Raw genomic sequence first — 14,694 nt, 5'->3', positions numbered from 1 at the left:
CAGCAAAATTAACAAGGGGGATTCCAGAAATGCCCTAAGTAGGCACCATGGAGTTCTCCGCCTTTCCTTGGGGTCTCCAAGCAATGTAATTCTGAATTCTTCCCTTTTCTCTCTGTAAGACACCTACCTATGCACATTTTATTGCATAGGCTTGGCTAGTAAATTCTTTTTTTGTTTGTTTGTTTTGTTTTGTTTTTAAATTTTATTAATTTATTTTGATTTATCAACAATCACTTCCATTTGCTTTTGAGTTGAAAATTTTTCTCCCCCTTCCTCCCCCCCACCCTCCTCAAGACAGCACACAATCTAATATAGGCTTTACATTTACATACCCATTAAACATATTTTCATATTAGTGAAGTCGTAAGTAAAAAATTAAAACCAATAGGAGGAACCATCAGAAAGACGAAACAAAACTCAACAGAAGGTAAAAATAAGTGATAGCGATTCGACTTCCATAGTTCTTTCTTTGGATGTGGACAGCATTTTCCATCCTGAGGCCTCTGGAGATGTCTTAGATCCTCGTAATGCTGAGAAGGGTTCAGTTTAACATTCTTAGTCATTGCATAACGTGGCTGCTATTGTATACAAATTCCTCTGGGTTCTGCTCACTTCACTCAGCATCAGACCATATAAGTCTTCCCAGGTTTTTCTGAAGTCAGCCTGTTCATCATTTCTTATAGCACAATAGTATTCCATTACATTCATATACCACAACTTGCTCAGCCATTCCCCAATTGATGGGCATCCTCTCAATTTCCAATTCTTTGCCACCACAAAAAGAGCTGCTATGAATATTTTTGTACATGTGGGTCCTTTTCCCATTTGTTTGATCTCTTTGGGATATAGCCCTAGAAGTGCTATTGCTGGATCAAAGGGTATGCACATTTTTGTAGCCCTTTGGGCATAGTTCCAAATTGTTCTCCAAAATGGTTGGATCATTTCACAACTCCACCAACAATGTATTAGTGTTCCAATTTTCCCACATCTTCTCCAACATTTATCATTTTCCTGTTTTGTCATGTTGGCCAATCTGATAGGTTGTTTTTATTTGCATTTCTCTAATCAATAACGATTTAGAGCATTTTTTCATATGACTATAGATGGCTTTAATTTCTTCATCTGAGAACTGTCTGTTCATATCCTTTGACCATTTATCAATTGGGGAATGGCTTGTGTTCTTATAAATTTGTCTTAATTCTCTATATATTTTAGAAATGAGGCCTTTATCAGAGAGACTGGTTGTAAAAATTCTTTCCCAATTTTCTACCTTCCTTCTAATCTTAGTTGCATTGGCTTTGTTTGTGCAAAACCTTTTCAATTTAACGTAATCAAAATTATCCATTTTGCTTTTCATAATGTTCTCTGTCTCCTGTTTGGTCATGAATTCTTCTGTTCTCCATAGATCTGATAGGTAAACTATTCCTTGTTCTCTGAGTTTACTTATGGTATCAGCCTTTATATCTAAGTCATGAACCCATTTTGACTTTATTTTGGTATATGGTGTGAGATTTGGGTCTATGCCTAGTTTCTGCCATACTCTTTTCCAGTTTTCCCAGCAGTTTTTTTCAAAGAGTGGGTTCTTATCCCAAAAGCTAGGGTCTTTGGGTTTATCAAATAATAGATTACCATAGTCATTGACTACTGTGTCTTGCATATTTAACCTATTCCACTGATCCACCTCCCTATTTCTTATTGGCTAGTAAATTCTTGGGAGTCATCTGTAAGATAAGAGAAACTTCATATAAAGCTTATCTATAAAACAAGATAAACATTATATTCTCCAGTATTGATATTGTTACCCTGTCATAAATTAGGGGTGAGTGAAATATAATAGCTTCTTTAAACAACTAACTTATTGCCATGATGAGTAGAATCTGAAATAAAGAGGCTCGCCCTGGAGGTCAAAGTCCTTTCTCAATCTGGATGGCTTTGCCAAAAACTGTGATGGGTGAAATCTGAAATAATTATGAAAACAAAGGTTCAAACTTCTGAGCACATCAATTTATTGAGCACATCGATATTATTGTGCATGACAAATGTATGACAAATCAGGATCGGGTCTCCTCAGCGTGGCAGTGGACCCTGAAATCAGGGGGAGCCAGATTTTTATGGATTAAAATAAAACAATTAGCGGGATATAAGCCAAAGTATAAGATTAGACAATCTGATTTCTAATTGGAGGAAAGATTAGAAGCTTTCTGAGTTGCGAGGGAGATGAGCTAATGCTTCAGGTGCAATACTCTGAATTAGAAAAAGAAATGTCCCACTCTTCACCCCTGCCCCTGGCTCTTCGCTCAAGTGTCTGTATTCAATCAAAAGAAGAAGGAAACAGTAATTGATTGACCAGTGCAGGGCCAGTTTTCAGATAAGACATATGGGTTGCTTGAGATGTATAATTATGAGCAAACTCCTTGCATCTATCTTTGGATCTGACTGGGTTTCTGGTCCATATAACTGAATTCCTTAGTTAAGAGTCTTTAAACAATAAGTAGCGTGGTCAAGCTTCCCTACACAGGTCTAAGTTCAAACAATGCAATAAAATTTTCTCACAAGACAGAAATTGGACTAGAGTAGACCCATAATTGGATAGAAAGGGAACTGAGCTAATCACAAGATGGAGTCAGTGTGATTCACTCAATTCCCACAATTCCCACACTACCAAGGAGTAAAAAGTAAGCCCTAGGAAAAATGGGTCTTGCTAGTAATACTCAGTGCCTTACAATATATTGACCTAATATGACAAATGAACTTTGTTTTTGTTGTTCAGTTGTTTCTAGTCATGTCTGACTCTTTGTGACCCTATTTGAGGTTTTCTTGGCAAAGACTCTGGAATAGTTTGCAATTTCCTTCTCCAGTTCATTTTACAGATAAGGAAACTGAGGCAAACAGGATGAAATGACTTGCCCAGGGTCATACAGCTGGTAAGTGTCTGAGGCCACATTTGAACTCAGGAAGATGAGTCTTCCTAACTGCAGGCCTGGCACTCCATCCACTGTGCCATCTTGCTGCCCTGACAAATGGAGATTTAGGAGGAAATAAAGGGTAAAATGATTTTCTGTCTGAATAATAAATACATATTCATGAAATGACTATCCAGGCAATGTTCTTCTGTTTAGGACCAGTGCTACCAACTTGGCAGGGCTGCTATTTAAGCAAATAAATCCCAAGAACAACTGAACACCACTAACAGGAAGCAGCATTACTAACAGAGTTACCAGTCTCTGGAAGGGACAGAAAGCTAGCTGGAGTGTACAGTATGTGACTTTAAAAATAGTTGTGTCTCACACAAGTGATTTTATCTCAGCACAGGAATGTGGAGAAGCATTGGTGCATCCTCACATCCCCTGAGGCGGGTTGCTTTGATGATGTAACAAATTAGCAAAAGGCTAAGTGGAACCCCAATAAACAAGCAGACTTCCTTCTCATGGTTGTCAGAGGGGTAGAGAGACAGAGGAGGAAATTGGAAAATAGAAAAAGAGGCAGAGGAGACAGGAAGGATATCAGTAGAAAAGCCCCCCAAATGCTTCTGCCAAGAGGAACTAGATGACGGCTCCCCCAAAAGTAAGTTAAACAGTTAACTAGGATCCTATCAGAGGGAAGCACTGCATCATTTTTCATTTCCTTATTGTGAAGGATGGGACTTTGGAAGCAATGTCTTTTTGTGCTGGCTCTCCTTATAACCGTGATTTTTGTGTTCTTTTATAATCGTAAATTGCTGGTACAAAAGAGGATCCAGAGAACAACTATTTAGAATGCTGCTGAATTAGCAGAAGTCTGTAATCAAATTATAAAAGGAGAGACCTTTCTTTTGAACAAAAGTGTGCTAAGAACTTCAGACAGTGTGATTACCTGTAGCCAACAACTGATTCAGAATCACTATATAACAAAAACTCTGTCAGAAGAAGAGCTCAAGTTTCCTTTGGCCTACATAATAGTTATACACAAAGACTTCGAAACCTTTGAGAGACTCTTCAGGGCAGTTTACATGCCCCAGAATGTTTACTGTGTTCATGTGGATAAGAAGGCAGCCCTTGAGTTTTATGTAGAAGTGGGAGAATTTCTGAACTGTTTTCCCAATGCTTTCCTTGCCTCAAAGATGGAATATGTAGTCTATACTGGAATATCCAGGCTCCAGGCTGACCTGAACTGCATGAAAGACCTTGCAGCCTCTGAGGTTCAGTGGAAGTACATTATTAACACTTGTGGGCAAGATTTCCCTCTGAAAACCAATAAGGAAATAATCCAGCATTTGAAAGGATTTAAAGGGAAAAATGTCACCCCAGGGGTGCTGCCTCCTGAGTATATGATTTGGAGAACTAAATATAGCCATGAAGAGCATGCGGGTCCAGTTGTATTTTTTATTAACCAAACCCGGACATTAAAAACCCCACCTCCCCACAATCTGACCATTTACTTTGGTTCGGCTTATGTTGCCCTCATCAGGGATTTTGTCAACTTTGTTCTCCAAGACCAACGGGCCATTGATTTATTTGAGTGGTCTAAGGACAGCTACAGTCCTGATGAGCACTTCTGGGTGACTCTCAGTAGGAATCCAGGTATGTGTGCCTCACATGTGCTATTACTTTGAATAAAGAAACATGAACAAAAATGTTGAAATCTTTATGTTGCAGGAACGAAAGATGCTATACGAAGTGATATACAGAAAACATGTCCTTATAGAATGAAACACAATCTCTCATGAAAGAGAAACTTCTTAGCGTGGGAAAATAAGCAGATGTTTCTGTAGAATATAATACCTATTTTCAAAGTTTGGTTCTGTCTTAAGATACACTTATTTCAAGCAATTTAGGAACCATTGGTATGTAGTTGTAGACCTAATTCTCTCTCTAGCATGAGGGCATTTAAAATTAGGTACTAGAATTTGGGGCAGCTAGGTGGTGCAGCTGGGCCCGGAATTAGGAAGACTCTTCTTCATGAGCTCTAATTTGGCCTCAGACACTGTGTGGCCCTGGGCAAGTCACTTAACCTTGTCTGCCTCCATTTCCTCATCTGTAAAATGAGGTGGAGAAGGAAATGGCAAACTTCTTCAGTATCTTTGCCAAGAAAACTCCAAATGGAGTTAGGAAGAGTCAAACACGACTGAACAGCAACTAAAATTTAGGAATAAGGATTCAGACCCTCATCACCTCATGTTTCTCCATTTTATTCTCTATATTGCTGCCAGAGTGATTTTCATAAGACCTCTCAGACCTCTACTCAGTAAATTCCAGTGGTTCCACTATTACCTCTAGAATAAAATATGAACACCTCTGTTTAGCTTTTACAGCCTTCCACAGCCTTGCCCTGCTTATCCTTGCAGCCTCCTTGTACTTGCTCTCCATACTCCCAGATCCAGCCAGACTGGCCTTCTCTGTCTTCTTCATATATGACAATCCATCTCCAGTCTCCACGTTTTAATACTAGCAGCCCGTCATGCCTGACCTCCACCTTATAGAAACATTCTCTTTGAATATTTAGCTCATGTACCACCTTCTATGAGAAGCCTTTCCTTATTTCCTGTTCCCCAATTGCTAGTGCCCTCTCTCCCAGACTACTTAGTAGTTAACCATTTTGTCTTAATTTGTATTTATTCTAATAATATTTATTCTGAATGTACATACATCTATATTTCATGTCTCCCCCCCAACAGAATGTAAGCTCTTTTCAAGTGGGGATTGTGTTATTCTTCATATTTCTACCCACAGCACCTAACACTATGCCAGACAGTTAGATGATGCAGACTGGAAAAAGGAAGACCTGAGTTCAGATTTGACCTCAGATCTGTATCAACTCTGTAACCCTGGGCAAGTCACTTAACCTCTGTTTGCCTGAGTTTTCTCATCTGTAAAATGGGATTAATAGCACCTACTACCCAGGGCTGTTGTGAGGATCAAATGAAATAATAGTTGTTAAGTGCTTAGCACACAGTAAGTGCTAATATAAATGTTTATTATTATTAGAATGTAGTAGGTATTTAATAAATTCTTATTGATTGATGATTTGGAAGTTTTTTTCTTTAAACAAATCCTTCCTCTCCTCTGCTCCCAACTTCCCCCACAACTAAATCCCTCAAAACTGAAAAACTGAATTTTGATAGTCTTTGAAAAGGAGGAGAATTAGGTCAGCTGAACTTCCCCCCCTTCTTTTGTTAGAACATTATGGGACTCCTTTGCTCAAACAACTAAATGTTTTTTACTCTTTTCCAGTTTCCTCATCTGTAAAATGGGATAATATTACTAATAATAATATCTACCTCCCAGGGTTGTTCTGAGTATCAGATGTTGTGAGAATAAAGTTTGTAAAGCACTTTGTGAACCTTAAAGAGTCATATAAATGCTAGCTATCCATACTCTCAACATTCCATCCAAACCAACCTTCTTCATGGTCCCTGTAGGTAATGTTCTACCTCCAGCCTCTTCAGCCTTGTCAATTGTCCCCCATGCCTGGGAATGCTCTCCCTCTATCCCTCCATTTCTTGGAAGTCCTAGCTACCTTCAAGGCCTGGTTCAAGTGTCACAGCCTTTTTTTAGTGTCTTATTGTGTGAAGCACTTAGCCAAGTGCCTGGCAAATAATAGGCACTTAAACATTTATTCCTTCCTGCCTTCTGCTCCTTCCCCTTTGCTGTGGGGTTTCTTGGGATGTGTATTCCTGTTTATATTTGTCTGTGAACATATGTCTCTTTTCCCTTTAAAAAAGTGTTTCTTTGATTTGTTTTTTAAACATTTTCATCCTTCTTTATGCATAATTCCAAATTGCTTTCTGGAATGGCTGGTCCAAGTTTGCAGCTCTTCCAACAACCTGTTAGTTTGCCTATCTTTTCACAACCCATCCCATACTGACTATTCCTATCTTTGTTGTTGCCATATTTGCCTGTTTTCTGGGCATAAAATCAACTTCAAAATTTTAATTTCTTTAACATTTTCTGTCTGTTATCAGTCATTGATTTTTCTATGGTGTCTTGTTCTAAAAGTGCTTCTTACAGTAAATCATTTCCCTTCTGTAAGCCCAGACTGTGGTGCCTCTCTCTCAGCCCTGTCCTGGGCTTTGCTCTCTCAGGGAAGTTCCGTGGCCTACAAGGGGCAAGGCATCTCCTCGGAACGTTGCTGCAGGGAGGCTCTGAGAGGCTTCTGTAGTTGGACCTCATCTCCACCTTTCTTAGTCTCACTCTTGTGAGTTCCTCTCTCTTTTATGAAGCTGACTTTCTTTAATGCCTAGGCTGACCCCAGGTAACTGTTTGGGAAATGACTGAGGGAAGGCCCCCGAGGGAAATTCTGAGACACATTTGCAGTTAGGTCTCTTTTCTTTCTTTCTTTTTTTTAAATTAATTAATTTATTTTTGGTTTTCAAGATTCACTTCCATAAGATTTTGAATTCTAAATTTTCTCCCTCTCCCTTCCCTCCCCCCTTCCCAAGATAGCATGCAGCCTGATATAGGCTCTACATATGCATTCATATTAAATATGTTTTCACAGTAGTCATGTTATAAAGAAGAATTAGAACAAATGGGAGAAACCACGAGAAAGAAGAAACAAAACAAATTAAAAAAGAATGAGCAAATTGTATGCTTCGATCTGCATTCAGATCCCATAGCTCTTTTTCTGTATGCGGACATCATTTTCCATCGTTAGTCTTTTGACGTTGTCTTAGATAATTAGGAATAATAGATAATTATTTTTCAAAATGCTTTTTTGTTTGTTTTGGTTTTTTGTTGTTGTCGTTGTTTTTTGGTTGGGCAATGGGGGTTAAGTGACTTGCCCGGGGTCACACAGCTAGTAAGCGTTATATGTCTGAGGTTTGAACTCAGGTCCTCCTGAATCCAGGGCCTGTGCTCTACCCACTGCGCCACCTACCTGTCCCAATAATAGATAATTATTAAAGGTAATTGTCTTAAATAATGAGATAACTGGACCTGAGAAAATATGTTTCTCTCATTCCTTCTGGTGATTGCCTGTTTCCTCTGTAACCAGCCCCTTTTGGCCTCTTTCTGCCACAGGCTTCTCCTATCATGCTCCATGACCCTTTATGGTCACTCCTTTTCCTTGCTCTCGTGCCTCAGGGTTGGTTTGAATCATGGGCTTCAAACTACTCAGGGATCTGGGTCCCCATGTGCCACAGAAGGATGTCGGGCCTCAATTACATTCTTTTTCCCTAAGAATTACCTGTAGTTTTTTCTCTCTAATTTTCCTCTTCTTGTCATGGTTATGTTTACTCTCATTGATGGGGTGGGGCCAGGCTGGGCAGGGTGATGAAAGTGTCGGTGGAGGGGTGGGAGGTAGCTTGATAGCACAGTGGAGAGGGAAGACTTCAATTCCATCCTGCTTCAGACACTTGCTGGTACCATGACCCTGGGCAAGTCACTTAAACTATCTCAGCCTCAGTTTCCTCATTTGTTAAATAGGTATAGTAATAGCATCTACCTCACAGAGTTGTGAGGTTCAAATGAAATAATAGATGTAAACTGCTTTGCAAACCTTGAAAGTGTTGTATAAATTCTGCTATGATTATTAATTATTATTATTGGCAGTGGAGGGAGAACTGTGACCTAGTTTACTTTCTCACCCTACTACCTTCCCAGGATCCATGGTTCTGAGACTTTTTTTTAACTGGACCTGTGATTTCATTAGTGTAGGGAGTTTATGGTAAAGCACTTCCTCTACCATTGCTGTTCAATACTTGCCCTGTAATTTCTAGATTTAGGTAGTATCCTGTGGCACTGAGAGGTTAAGGTGTCTTGCCCAGGGTCTTGGGTAAGCCTAGATAATCTCAACTCAGAGAAGTTAGAACTATCCATTATACTAGGCTTCCTTTCTACATATATTATTAGTATAAATAATTTATATCATAAGTGTATCAATTGTACTGATATGTACACTTCCAGGAAATAAGAATTGTTAGCAAGGCATCCTGGCTCAGGAATGCTTCTAGAAAGTAGTAATGGATCAGAAAGGGTTAGTAAGGAGGTGTTCTCCTTAAGGATTCAGTACCTCTTTTATCACAGTCATATACTCCAAGTGTAAACTATCTAGCTCCAGAATAGGGAAATGGACTGAGACAATAGACAGAGACAATAAACAGGAAACAGACATCTTCATCCCTCTGACTGCCTTCCCCAGATGGAAGACCAGCAGAGCAGATACACAGAGAGGCCTTAAGTCAAGCACCATAACTGTTACCAAGCCACACAAAAGTCCCAGTTCAATCTTTGACTCGATATCTCTATCTCTGTCTTTTTGCTTCTCCTCCTCTCCCTTCCCGTCCCTCCCCCACCTCTTTCTTTTTCTCTCTCCCTCCTCTCTTTCATTCTTCTCTCCCACCTCTATTTCCCCTCATATGCAATTTCTATGCAAACTGCACTATTTTATTATCTAGTTTTCTAAAAAGATCCAATCCCATTTGTTCTGCTTCCTTCCCTTAATTACCTTGGCAAGCAAGCAGGACAGAGGAGGTGATATAATCATCCAGTATCCTGTCCCATCTGTTCTCTTTCCCCAAAGTAGTCTCACTTCCCCTTCCCCACCCCCACATCCTCTATATTGACTTATTCAGTTCATCATACATTTTCAAACAAGAGTCAAAACTTATTTGTAAGAATTATTTGCTAAAGAAGTAAATCAAGTAAAATTCTTAATGAGAAAACTTTAGGGGAAAAATGAGGTTTTACCCAACTGAAACTGAAATCAGTCAAGCTCAGGTGGGATGTTTTGTAGGTATTTTCCCCAGGGTTAAGAGTGTTAGAAAAATGTTTCCCAAGTCATTTGACATTCACAATTAAGGGAAGGGAGACGAAGGACAGCTGTGCTCCTCGTGGTGTACTTTTAGAAAGGTTCAGTGAGCACAAAAGTCTCCCCTGAATGGGCTTGGTTAGTTACGCACGTCCTGTGCCCATTTTCAGAGAAATTTCATTCCTGGCCCAAATTACATCTAGGTGTGAGTGTTTGTGTTGGGGGAAAGTGTGTTTAAGGGGAAGGCCCAAAACTGAGGATGTCCAATAAATATGATAAAAGACATTTTCTCATATTATGCCATTGACAAATATCTTACTCACTTGATCCATTCAAAATCAGGCATCATGTACCATTTCCAATCTAAGGAAATAGTTCTTCAATTTTGTGGGTTCTGCTGGGAGAAAGTTAATAATCAATTCCATAGAGGCAGCTAGGTGGCACAGTGGATTAGAATGCTGGACTTGGAGTCATGAAGAACCAAGTTCAAATTCTGCCTAAAACACTTACTGGCTGTGTGACCCTGGGCAAGTCATTTAACCTCTGTCTGCCTCAGTTTCCTCATTTATAAAAATGGAGAATATAATAGAAATTACCTCCCAAGACTGTGGTGAGGATAAAATGAGATAAAAATTTATAAAGTGCTTAGCATAGTACATGGTACATAGCAGTTACTTAATAAATGTTTATTTGCTTCCTCCTTTGATATTTGTGTACTCAAAATCATCTATGCACTCGTTGATGTTAACTTTCTCTCCTGCAGTGATGATTTGAAATCTACCCACACTGTTTCAACCTGTATGACCTTTGTCCACTTCTTCAGGGAATCTTTCCAATATTCTAGGGGACTTCCTTCTAGAGCTCTTGATATCCCAGTGGAGCACATGGACAGTTGACTTGTTATTCACCTGTTATTGGTGTCCACGACGCTAGATGTGGATTGTCTGCCTCACTCTAAATACATTTTGGACACCTCTTCTTCTGGTTGAACATCTCTCTGGTGACATCCCTGATGGAGCTGTTGATGTACAAGTATTGAATGGTTATGTGCTGCCTTCGGAAATGATCTCCAATTTACCCTGCATATATTTTATATGTGGATAATTATTGGTATGTTGTCTCCTCCATTAGAATGTGAGCTCCTGAAGGCAGGAACTGGTTTTTGCCTTCTGTATCTCCAGCCCTTAGCACAGTGTCTGACACATGGCACATAGTAATAAATACTTACTGACTGACTGACTGCCCTATTCACATCCATTATTCACCCAGCTCACCAAAATTTACACTTTTCTGTGATATTTTCATTCGCCTTCCATCATGGTAGAATAGGTGCCTTTGAGCATAACTTGAAGACATACATTGCTGTCTGCATCAGGGATAAATTTTTACTAAAATTTATGTTGTCATTTTGTCTGATTTCTTCTGACTTTGGGGTCCACTAGACTATAAAAACTAATACAAGAACCCAAATACCTGAGGTTTTAGTGTATCACTGATTCGCTCTGTGACCTTGGGTCCACTGCTAGTCACCCAGGCTTAATTTCCCAGTTTATAAATAAGAATAAGTAATAATATTATACCCCCCAATCTCCTCCCCTAGGCTATTTCAGGGATAACTTTAGCTCTCTAAAGTGATTCTAATTTATCCAAAAGAAGTTGTAACCAAAATTTAAGATCCTACTAGTGTCTAATGGATGTTGAGCTCCTCAAAGGCAGGGACAATTTTTTTTTTGGCTTTCATTGAATCCCTAGTGTTAGTACAGTGTCTGGCACATAGCGGATGCTTAATAAATGTTTACTGACTGTCAATGTGATATTATATAAGCTTACTGATTTTGCTTCTAATTTAGATGTCAGACACCTGCAAAATAGTGAATACTATTTATCTATGAACACAAAACAAGTAGGAAAGGTAGGTCCAGCTCCTATTCACAGAGTGGAATCACATCTGCATTTTTATGAGTGTTTGGTAGCTAGAAACTCTAGAGATGAAACTAGAAACTAGAAACTCTGTTATGCCATGTTTAATCACACTTTCCCAGTTGTACGTTCTTAGGTGTGGAACACCACATTCCTTCACCTCTAAAAGCCTCAAGCCTGGCCAAGTTTCTTTCACTTGCACTGACTGTAAGGGCAAAAAGGGAGAAGAAAGTACTACATGTACATAAAAACATTTCTCTAGAGATAAAGACAATATTTCCTTTGGCTCCTAGAAAATATCTTTCAGAGGGGCAAAGAAGTTCACTTTAAGAAAACTAAATTCTGGCCCAGGTTCAAAAAGCAGTCCTACTATAAAGGAAATCATGGAATAGAGGCATGGATTTTTTTTTTATAAGCTGAGTATATACTCTATACTCTGTTCTTGTCAGACCACATCCCCCATCTTGTGTTTTGTCCTGAGCACCATAAGCAAGAACATTGATAAATTGGAGGAGGGTGTCCAGGATGATGAAAAGTAGAGACCGTGGCTGTATGAGGTTCAGTAGAAAGAGCTAGGATCATTAAACCTGGAAACTAGAAGGGGGGATGAGAGGGAAGAGACACAGACATTGCACTCTTCAAGTATTTGAATGGCTGTCATATATGTCTTCTTCTTGGCCCCAGAGGGAAGAACTTGGAGCAACTTGTGGATGTTACAGAGACAGATTTCAGCTGGATAGATGGAAAATGTTTGTAAAATTATTACTGTCTAAAAAATGTGATGGGATATCTTCAGAAGCAGAGGATTTCTCATCCCAGGAAGACATTAAGTGGAGGCTGGATAACCACTTGTTTGGAGATTTTTAGAGAAGATTACTATTCAAAATTAGCCAAGATGGGTTGTGAATTACCTACCAGTTCCAAGATTCTGTGATATCTTATTCTAGTAAGAGAGACCTTTTTTTAGCTGTATCCTCTAAAATTATTTTTTAATGCCAAACATCAAATAACATAAAACATTAAATAATCTTGGAGTAGTTGAAGGATCCTTGTATGTGCCCAGTTACTTACATATTGTTTCTACCATTAAAATATGAACCCAAAAAAGACCATTAAAAAGGACTCATTGACTCACCTTTCTTTTCTTCTTTTAAAAATGTATTATTACTACCTTCTCCTGCCCTCTCCAGCCCCAGCTCTTCAAAAAAAAAGAGGAAAAAAAAGGCTTCCCTTGTAGGGATGCAGTGTGGAAGAGTAGAAAAGGCAATGGATGTGAAAACTCAGAGAACCTGGGTTCAAATCCAGCCTGTGATACTAGCTGTGTGATCCTGGGCAAATTACTTAATCTCTGTCTGCCTGGATTTCCTCATCCCTAAAATGGACATTGTAATAGCACCTACCTTATCAGGGCTGTTGTGAGGATCAAGTCAAATGAGATGGTATATCTGCAAAAACCCCTTCTCAGGTTTCCTGGTATGTTTCCTCTACGATCATTTCCAATTTATCTTATATCCTGTATGTATGTAGTTTTTTGTCCGTTTTCTCCCCATTACACTGTGAACTCATCAAGAGCATGACTGTCTTTTGCCTACCTTTGTATCTCTAGGCTTAGCACTATACCTAGCAAAGTAAATAGGTGCTTAATAAATGCAGTTTACACTACTTATGTAAAAGTGCTTTGCAAAACTTAAAAAAAAAATTTAAATGTTAGCTATTATTATTAGCTCCCAATTCATTAATGAAAGATTCTCAGCATCTGGAATGCCTTTTTATTTTCAGTTCTAGCATAAATAAATCCCTGTGCCCTTTGCACTAAAATTGGAAAACTCCAGGAAAGGCTAGCAAAGCAGAGAACTCCATTAAGAATCTAGATAGCTCAGACCAAAACAAAAGCTTTCATTTGAAATATTCAAATAATTGAGGCAAGAAACATTTTCTTTGGTCCTGGCTTGAATTCCTAATGTAATTGCTCAGTTCTCAGAAATATCCTTCCCAAGCCCAGATTCCCCCAGCCGCTTATTGAGCCAGATAGGTGCCTTAATGGCCTGAGAGTGTAAGACTCCATACACACCAAGATGAGCATCTTTGCCTCAAGGCAGGCATAAAATAAGACATCTACTTTGCAGATATATAATTATCTACCCTCAACTAACGATTCAATAACAAAGACCAACCTTTATCTAGGTTTCCTGTCTCCTGAGTTCAGAACTTTTATAATTAGCTCTGATTCAAGCAGCAAACAAGTAAACAACAACAACAAAATAATAAAGAAACCCTCAACTGGGAAACTATGGTGGAATTCTGGGTTCCAAAGTTTCACTCAACATCCATTCCATAACCATTTATTAAACTTTCCTATTGGAAAGTATTATAAGTGTTGTGGTAGAGACTAAGACGTGGTTCCTGACCCCAAGGGTCATAGGGTCAAAGATTTAGAGTTGGAAGGGATTATAAAGGTCATCTAGTTCAACCGACTTCTTTTGTAGAAAAGGAAACCTGAGTCTCGGAGAGGTTGTCATTTGTCCACAGTCATGGAATTTTAGCTGGCACTTGAAGAAAGCCAGAAGGCAGAAATGAAGAGGGAGAGTATTCCAGGTTTGGGGGACAGCCAAAGAAAATGCTCATATTCAGGAGGTGGAACGGGTCTTATTCAAGGAACAGTAAGGAGGTCAGTGATACTAGATTACGGAATACATGTAAGGGAGTAAGGTGTGAAGAAGACTGGAAAGCTAGCAGGGGCCTGGGTTAGGAAAAGCTTTGAATACAAAATAGAAGGTTTTATATTTGATCCTGGAGCTGATAGGAAGCAACTGGAGGTTATTGAATAGGGGAGTGACATAATCAGACCTGTGCTTTAGGAAGATCGTTTTGACAATTGAGTGTAGGATGGACTGGAATGAGGAGAAATTTGAGCCCGGCACATCCACCAACAGGTTATTGCAATAATTCAGGGGTGAAGTGATGCGAGCTTGCATTAAGGTGGTGGCAGCATTAGAGAGAATTTTTGAGAGGTATTAGATAAAACATTTGACATATATTAGATAAAAT

General features: G+C 39.1%; 1 protein-coding gene and 1 pseudogene across 2 annotated transcripts in view; both read left to right on the top strand.

Moving 5' to 3' along the window:
- Positions 1-14,694, top strand: part of LOC110192005 (N-acetyllactosaminide beta-1,6-N-acetylglucosaminyl-transferase-like) — a 278,024-nt gene that overhangs the window by 72,670 nt on the left and 190,660 nt on the right. The window lies entirely within an intron of this gene.
- Positions 3,309-4,591, top strand: LOC110191997 (N-acetyllactosaminide beta-1,6-N-acetylglucosaminyl-transferase pseudogene; annotated as a pseudogene).

Source organism: Phascolarctos cinereus, unplaced genomic scaffold, assembly GCF_003287225.1.
Source record: "Phascolarctos cinereus isolate Bilbo 61053 unplaced genomic scaffold, phaCin_HiC Scaffold_4;HRSCAF=312, whole genome shotgun sequence".
Taxonomy (NCBI): Eukaryota; Metazoa; Chordata; class Mammalia; order Diprotodontia; family Phascolarctidae; genus Phascolarctos; species Phascolarctos cinereus.
Note: the sequence above shows the minus strand (reverse complement) of the source record. Positions and strands in the feature narration are given on the sequence as shown.